Source organism: Acipenser ruthenus, chromosome 10 (assembly GCF_902713425.1).
Source record: "Acipenser ruthenus chromosome 10, fAciRut3.2 maternal haplotype, whole genome shotgun sequence".
Classification (NCBI taxonomy): Eukaryota; Metazoa; Chordata; class Actinopteri; order Acipenseriformes; family Acipenseridae; genus Acipenser; species Acipenser ruthenus.
In genome coordinates this window covers 50,368,499-50,377,635 of record NC_081198.1, presented here as the reverse complement: position 1 = coordinate 50,377,635, position 9,137 = coordinate 50,368,499, and the positions used below count along the sequence as shown (strand labels likewise).

The 9,137-nt window shown below is 39.9% G+C and overlaps 1 long non-coding RNA gene across 1 annotated transcript; it reads left to right on the top strand.

Moving 5' to 3' along the window:
• Positions 1 to 1,474: 1,474 nt before the first annotated feature.
• Positions 1,475 to 3,927, top strand: LOC117400858 (uncharacterized). Its single transcript, XR_004544268.2, has 3 exons — positions 1,475 to 1,892; positions 2,613 to 2,665; positions 3,831 to 3,927. It is a non-coding gene; the product is annotated as an uncharacterized LOC117400858 (long non-coding RNA).
• Positions 3,928 to 9,137: the final 5,210 nt, after the last annotated feature.

The window sequence follows — 9,137 nt, the reverse complement described above, 5'->3', positions numbered from 1 at the left end:
CTTCTTACTGTGTCTTGCTTCTTTTTACTTCTTCCTAGCCCCACAAAGTCAACACCTGCTTAGATTAAAATATATACATATGATTTATTTATTTATTTATTTATTTATTTATTTATTTATTTATTTATTTATTTAACCAACCAGGAGATTGTTAATGGGGACTGAAGTACACAGAGATCACAGAACAGAGTAAATAAGTATCCACTTACTGTATGGATTTCAGATGTGTTCGGTTGTAATGCTCCTGCGTGGATGGCAAGTCTCTTCTATGTGTTGATTACTGCAGAGTAACATCCATCCTGCAGGAGATGTGACCCAAACTCAAACATACCCGACAGCACGCGGGGTCTCCGTGTCTTCAAATGGGATATTCAGATAGGAACCTGTAAGGATGCATAACATGGCTGCCATAAATTAAAAGTTTTTTTTTTTCTTCGTTTTATTGATAGTATTGTATTAGTATGTAAATTAAGGAATGCGTTTTCCATATCGACATCCTTAATGTGTACTAATTTGTGATTCACATCTGTTATTACTTTAATAAAACGCTTGAGATTAGAATGAACGATGTCACATAAGAATGGAAGTCAGGTTAGGAGAGTTCATTGTGTGTGTGCAGACACCACAGTCCGAATAGGATTAAAATGGAAGCACTGCCAACCTTTTTTGACACCGCCTCCAGAACGTGTGCAGATGGAAGCTGAGAACGGAATTCCCGTGAACTACCAACACCATTCAGATACGGGCAGGTACACAGCATACATTACATTTTAATGGGAGAGAATGGTATTTTGTATAGGCAACCTACTGTAAGTGAACACTGGCTTATTAAAGTATAATATGAAAATGAGTCTGTCTGTCTGTCTGTGTTTTCCTTTCAGTCACTGGCACAGTGTTCCAAACTGAAGTCTCCTTACTGTTTAATAAGAAAACAAACTAATCATTTGGCAAAAAAGTAAAAATTAAGACAAATAACAGCAGCTGCTGTATAGGAGTGAACATCACAGAAGGAGTTCTTACTCTTCTATACCCCTCGCTGGACACAAAGTTTAAATTTGTCTACAGCACTTTTTCAAACTAAAAAATGTACTAACTTTAAATTCATTAGCACGTGTATGTGTTTGACTGTGTGTCATTACAATACGATATATATGTTTTCATAGTGATCCTTAAAATTAAAAATAATATATACGTAATAAAGTAACATGTTCCCGGTCGCTGCTGCGTATGTTTTTGGATGACAGTATTTCTAAAACCCATTCCCTTTCTCAGCCCTAGAGAAATATGAATTTTTAATTGCCTTCCAATTTATAGATCCATTACCTGGCTGCCTGCCTGAAAGTGATGTTTGTGGTTGGCGTCCTATTTCTTTTGATCATCCGATTCTGGTTTACGTATCAGTCTGTGGTTGCTGTCCACGGAGGGTGGTGCTGAAATTGCAGCCTCACCATTGCTCAGTACTTGCAACCATGGCCGTAACTAGCTATGAGGACACCGAGGTCGTGTCCTGGGTTTTATTTTTTATTTTTTGCATCATCAGTGCTGATGCTCATGTAAAAATTCTGATAAACTACAAAATACTCCTTAATAATCTCTGTTGGGTTGCCATATATCGTAGATTTGGAGGTTGAATAGTAAATATCAAGCAGTCATGTAAATACTGCCAGCTATAGCGTGAAACATAAGTTTGACCTCGGTAGAATTCAGCTCTGGTTAAGACGCTGCCTGCAGCCGTTTTAACCAAAACAATGTTTTGAAACGTCATCACCAGAACCACCAAATAAAACGTCATCTTTAATCATGGTGAAGAGGAAGAGTTTGGAGGATCCCGATCAGGAATGTGGGAGAGGTATACCTTTCCCAATCCAGACGTTTCTGTGGAGAAAAAACAGGTTAGAATTTTAGGATATTTTCTTTTTTTTTTTTAAGACAGCTACAGTTTAGCATTATACATCAAACGTTTATTCACGTATGTATTGTTATTCTGTGCAAAATGATAGCGAGGTGCAGTTTATTTTATTTTATTTTATTTTTTATTATTATTCCAGAAATCTGAATCTCAATTACCGACTTGACCAGGTAAAAATAGATAGATTCATTCTATAAATGTATTTTATTATGGATATTTTCACACTATAATTTCGGTGTCTTTTTAAATCACATATACTGTATGTGTTCGCTTACATCAGTTTTGATTATAAGTAAGGCCGTCGTTGTTTATTTGAATTTTTATCTAATTAAATCGGCCTGCGTTGTCAAGCTGAATTTAATTAAGAATGGAATTCACCACTGCCAGAGGCCCTGCGTTTATAAAACATGATTTAATCTAACTATCTGGAGGCAACACAATAAATATTCTTAATGTTGTATGGGAAGCGGTTGATTCGATTGTCTGTATCAAGTTTGATGTTATAATAAATCCTGCGACTCCCCATGATTGTATATACACGTTGTTCCTACGTCTCTATATATCTGTATCAGTGGGTCTTTTGGGAAATGTGTTGATGAACTGGTTACTGGTGGTAAACAAATGAGCACAACATGCAGAAGGTTAAAGGACACGGAACACATGCGAACCTATAAGAACTCTCCTTCTCGTTTTCTTTTTACAGTGCATTTTTTAAACCAAAACTGGGGAAGCAGTATGAAGCAGGCGTCCTGTGTGGTAGGTTATTATCCAATGCGAGTTTCATTATTCTGGTATCAAAGCAAAATCACAAATCAGTAACAAAATAAACACATTGCAAATTCCAAACCAAGTTTATACATTGCATTCTCATTGACTGTGGTTGTTTGTGCCTGATTGTACTCAAGTTACATATCCAGAAACATGTGGTTTAAAAATCAAACAGCCTTCTGAAAACTCAATTGGCGCTTATTGTTTGGGTGTTTTTTCACAAGGGACCGTGTACTTGCACACAAACGTGAGGATGTTTACAGATATCTGAGGGAATGGAAACTGCGGCTTTTTTATGGTTATCCCACGTAACCCCACAATGATATTACACAACACTACAGCCAGATGGCAAACTCAATAGGAAGACCAGGTCAAGTCCTTCCCATTGACCTCTCTATTGTGTGCAGCTCTCCTTTACAATCATTTTAACCAGTCCTTATAGGGGTCTAAACAGGGCATTAGAGAGATTCTGACAATTCAGTTTTGACTAAATTCTTACAATGTTTGCTGACTTTCAAAATACATTGTCCACTCAGAACCATTGTCTGGATCTTACTGTACGTACAGCATGATAAGCATCATTCACCAGACACTGCTCTATTACTGCAAAGTCCTAGTTCTAAACATGACCCATTTAGCACGTTTACATAACCCTCTTGTTAGAAATGTCAGGCACTGTAAATGGAAGTCATGAAAGTCCAAGCTGATATAAGGTATTTTGAAAACGTTTCATAAAAACAGTGCAGCAGCTGATGGTTTCTTATAGTGCAAAACCAGAAAAGGAAGAAGTAAATAGTAAAGTTAACAAGAGGGGCTCTCCCCAATCTAGCTATTAGACTAATGTGGAAGAGATCATTTGAAATACTAATACTGTAGGAAATGAGCTCACAGAGCAAGCAAACTGACAGACAGACAGGCATGATCTCCTTGGACAGCTGTCTATCACTGTCTGTGGGCCAGTCAAATCCAGATTCCATTTAAACCACAATAGACAAAACTAGCAACCAGCAAACTCAGAAGGTTGATTTGGTAGGTCTCATAATTGTTTACAGAAGTGCAGTAGTTAGTTGTGCTTCATTAAGCATTTCATTGTTCTTTATGTAAATTGGGATGAGCTGCAGTACCAGTGTCCCCGTGTGTTTCCTCCCCACAGGCACCAAGACTCTGGTGGTGCACGGGGCAGAACGAGTGTGACATCCCCACCCAGCTCCCCGTGCATGAGGACACACAGTTCGAGGCTCTGCTCAAGGCACGTCCCTTTCTTACTGTTACTCCTTATTTCCTTTCCAATTATACTGATTGTATGAAGGGGCAGGGCTGAAAGTGCACTATATCAGTAAAGCTACACCGCATAGTTCTACCGTAATGAAGTGACAGCCCCCTCTAGTGGCTATTTGGAGTGGGACAATAGCGATAAAACAGGAGACCCAAGCAACCTTTTCTTGGGTACATCAGCTTTTATCTGTGTTTATGGGCACAAAGTGAATAAACTAAACTAAACTAAACTAGCATCAGTCTGCTCAGGTCTATCTTGGATTGTGTCCGTCCGGTTCTGCTTGGAGTCTCATTCAGATTGTGTCCCGGTCCGGTCCTGCTCGGGTCTCTCTCAGATTGTGATGGGGTTCTCTTTCTTTTCAGGAGTGCCTGGAGTTCTTCAACATTCCTGAAGCTCAGTCCGCTCGTTACTTCCTGATGGACAAGCGCTGGAACCTCATCCATTACGCCAAAGTATGACATACCCTTTTATCCATTATTTGTTTGTTTTTTTCTAAACTTTTGTATACAGTAATTATTGTTAATTTGCACAAGCTACTTTTGGAACTTTTGGGCAAAATATGAATTACAAAAATAAATAAATACTCCTATTGAAATGTTTTAATTATCTATTCTAGATTGCATATGTTTGATCAGTATAAAGTTTCATTTTTGTCAGTCCTCATGTAGTAATATTCTCTTTCAATACTTTGGTATTTCATGTTTTTTTCCAGTAGACTGGATACTCCAACAGGATAAATGAAAATGACTCACAGAATATGATCTATACCATGGAGCCATCTAGTGGTGACAGTTAGAAACAAAATGATGTCCTTCTAAATCCTTTAACTATGCTCTCCCCTTCAGACCTATTTGCGAGCTATATACCCGTTACAGAGGTCAGTCTCGCCCTAGCTCAACCTGGTCCACATGTTACCTGACAAGGGACAGGAGCTCATTCAGAAGCAGGTGAGGAGAGCACATCAGCATGCAATCAATAACACATCTCTGTGTGTCTGTGTCTTCACAGAAAAAAATGCTTGTAAGAATATGGGGTCAATTTCACACTGGCTAAATCGTGTTTAATTGTACATAAGAAAATAGACTGAAACCAAGGACAACTTTTATATATTATATTTTGGACAAGCTGAGCTGATTTCTAAAAAAAAACTGCACCATTCTGTATTGATATATTGTTGTGAAACTGCCAGAAAGCAGATTGCTTGCAAGCTTGCTTTGTGAAACTGGACCTGATGCTGATGGTGCTGGAGGCCCTGGTTCCCTGTTTCCTGCAGAGGCTGAAGAAGGAGACCATCGCTCTGGAGACGGCCTCCGCAGCCAGGGACGAGATCACAGCCATCGCCACCCTTGCCACCTCCCTCCAGGCTCTGCTGTACAGTGTCGAGGCTCTCACCAGGTACACTGCACAGAGACTCCAGTATGATGCACTGTTCCTCTTCTATCCACAAACGTGTTTAGCACATGCAATCCCTTTCACTGCAAGTCACAGCCTTTCAGATTAAGTTCAGAGGAACATCTTGTACGAATTTAGATATGATTTAGGTTTTCAGCTCCAGTAGGGAAACACAGAGTTATGGATCCAGTTTCTTAAGCTTCCTTTTTTCCCAACGGAACTGAGCCTGCTGCCAATCCCTCCCACTGTCTTAATGTTGTTGTGGTGCTGTCTATACTGACCAGGCCCATGATTGCACCACAACCACACTGTGCCAGGGGGCGCCGACACCAGGTATGTCACATGAATGAGTGGAACCTAGGAGCCTAACCCAGGTCCTGCTTGATAATGTCAACTGTGTAGAAAACTGTCAGTTAAAAGTTATTATGAGAAGTCGATGAGGTTACTGTATCACATGCTGGATGAAAACCAAGTGCTTTTATTGTATGATTAATAAGGTTTACTGTACATATGTTAGAGCTGCACAAACTGATTGTTCAATTGTTTGGATTGAGCAGGTTGGAGCTGACACCCAGGTGAGGGTCACTGGTGTTGATGGGGCTAAGTTGCCAGTCCAACTGAAGAAACAGCTGTGGAATGTGTGTGGGCTGCTGCTCTCCACAGAGGCTAATAAAAGCTGACAGTTTTGTGGAGAGCAACATTAAGGACAAATTAAAGCAGCTGTTTCTTCAATTGGTCCTAGTGCTGGCTGTGGAAATCTTACACCAAACTGCCTATATCAATCTGATTGGTGATCTGCTCGGCTGGTTTCTGAAGTTGTGTGTGTTTCAGGGATAACCTCCACCTGCTGCAGGAGGGCCCAGGGCTCCCCCAGGAGGAGCTGGATGAGCGCATCGCCCGGGAGGAGTTCAGACAGCTTTTTTTTTTTGCAGTTCTTTACCGTGTATACTGTAACTGTGCTTTATTGTGACATCTCCATGCTTTATCACACTTTACTGCACTTGTTCCATGTTGTACCACAGTAAACATGTCTAAGGAGTCACCCTCCCTCCTTGTGCTTCAGCCCTGCCACAGCTGTACAATTGCAGAGAAGTATCAGGAGCCCAATGACATTGAGGTGTTGCATCTCAAGGTGTGCGATCCTTGGTAACTAATTCCTTACGTTAAATTAAATCCAAATATACCTACTTTTTATACATATTTAAACACGCGTGCATTTGCAAAACATTCCTTGAACCTGCACTCCCAAAACATACCTGTATTCAGTGCTTGCTGTTTTCTATTATATTTAATATTCAGTAATTGCACTCATGAAAATATACCTCCCGTCTAACAATATGCCTGCACGCTCCAAATATACAATACCTGCAAGCGTATCTGCACTGCATCCCAGCCTGTCCCTCCCTGTTACTGAGCCTGCACTGCATTTCCAAGCCTGTCTCTGTCCGTTTGCAGACGGCAGGTGGAGTGGGAAGCTGCCAGCAGCCTGATTGAAGGGATTTGCCTGACCCTTCAGCGGTAGCCAATCATATCCTTCCTCCCGCACCTCCGGTTGCTGATCAACGTCTGCGTCAGTCTGGTAAGAGAGAGAACTGCATCAAACCTGCTAATACATCACAGAAAGTGCCATCTGAATGATCGGCTGTGGTGAGGCCTCCTTTATGAATGAATTATGTTTTTTTATCACAAATCCATGTTCGCGCCATTGTAATTCTTTTTACAACCTATTAATATGTCCTAGGGGAAGTCAGGGTCTGAAAGACAATATTATTGTATTACAGGCATAAATAGATATATTTATAGTTTGACTGCTCTTGAGTTTGATTGAGCCGCAACAGATATTTTTTTGTTTTCTTAGATATGATGTTGCATTCAATAAGAGAGCATTCGTGTTCCTGAATTGCAAGCTAATGAGATTGTCTGATAAAAGCGTAGCAGAGTTTAGTGAAGCACAGTAAATGCTTAGTGAAAGCATGGTAAAGCATAGAGAAGTATAACCCAAGTGAAGCACAGTAAATGCTAATAAAAACATTAGAACAGCCAGGTAAACTGCAAATCTGTGCAAATTCAAAGCTGGTTCTCTGGGACAGTCAAGGATCAAGCCATGCAAATGTTTACGTCACCCTACAAGATAAATGACTGTGCAGTAACACTGCTCCTGCTGTTTATAGGTTATGTGTGTGGTTGGACCCTCCAGCGTGGCTGATGGCTTGCCTCTGCTTCACCTGCCTCTACCTATTTCTGAATGGGAGTGATTGGAACGAGTAGGGTTAGTGTGCCCAAACTTTCTAATTTGGACTTTTAAATATTGAAGAACAGTAAAGCCATCCATGCCAGTACTCCTATATGCCTGGCCCCATTGTTTTTAATAGATTACGACTGTTATTGTGGAAAGAGGTTACAGATTCTGCAGGTACCATTAATACTGCTCAGAGAGATTTGATACCTTAACACATAAAACGTCTTCAGTTTAATTTTTGACAACTTGAGATGGCTTCGGTTGTATTTGCCATACTGTATATTACTGAGATTTTAAAATGAAAGTCCAAATTGGTAAATTGCGTGTGTAATGAATCTAGCTCAATACCAATGAAAGGGGGTCGATTTATTTAACAGGTTTTGTGTGAATTAACTAAATAATGTGCTAAAGGTCTATCCTGTATGTTTCTGGCAGGAGAGTGGATTGGATGGAGAGAGAAATTCAGTGAGATAAGTTCTGCAGAGGTATAGACTAACTATTAGTTTTGAAAAACCGGGCCCAAATGTCTAATGGGGATTTACGTGTCATGTGTCTAATGCAAAGGTGTTCCACAGTTTTAAACGTAGCCCCTGCCCCCAATGCAAATCCTTTCAGTAGTATGAACGTGCCGTATATATTAAACATATACTTAAATAAAAGTGGATTATTGTTTTGTACGCTATTGATTTCTGTTTGATTACATATAGACAAGAGATGGTATGCATGTATTCTACAGCGTTTCAACATGGCTTGTGGCCTGTCAAAGTGGACCAAACACATTTGCCTTTGTAAACAGAGCGCTTGCAGAAAAAAAGAAGTGCCCATGTGACAAATCTATTAATCATTTTACATTACAAACACTGGCAAAGCCCATTAAAACACCCACTGTCCTCTATATTTCTGCATTGACTAAAACGCCCGATTCTAAATATTGCTTGAACATTTGCAGACTGAATCCATGTAGGTCTCTCTAGCTCTCAGTAACAGCTGCAGTGTGATGATGGTTATGAGATGACTGGTTGCCTTGACGATGTTTATGAAATATGTTTCCCTGCTAATGGCTTTGCAACCGGTCTCTATAGTAATGCTCTAAACTCCAATTACTGTTGTAATCAGCATGCACCCTCAACCAAATAAGAAATTGACTGCAATCCTGGATTTGATATCAGATCTGATCTATAGTACAGTATTGTACCGAGCTACAGCTGCAGGGTTTCAATCAACTTTGCAGGACAAGGAAACGCTCCACATGAATCATGTTCGAGTGATTTTCACACCTTTTGTTAACTTCAACCGAGTTTAATAAGATCATTTAAAATTTAAAGACTACAACTCTGTAGGATCCAGTATTTAAATATAAATAACACAATATTGTAGCCACCCCAACCCCCAACAAAAAAAATGCAGTTACACATTGTTTATTTATTAAATAAACATAAGAACATAAGAAAGTTTACAAACGAGAGGAGGTCATTCTGCGCATCTTGCTCGTTTGGTTGTTAGTAGCTTATTGGTCCAAACTTCGCCAGTACTGAACTTTGTAACAGTTGAAA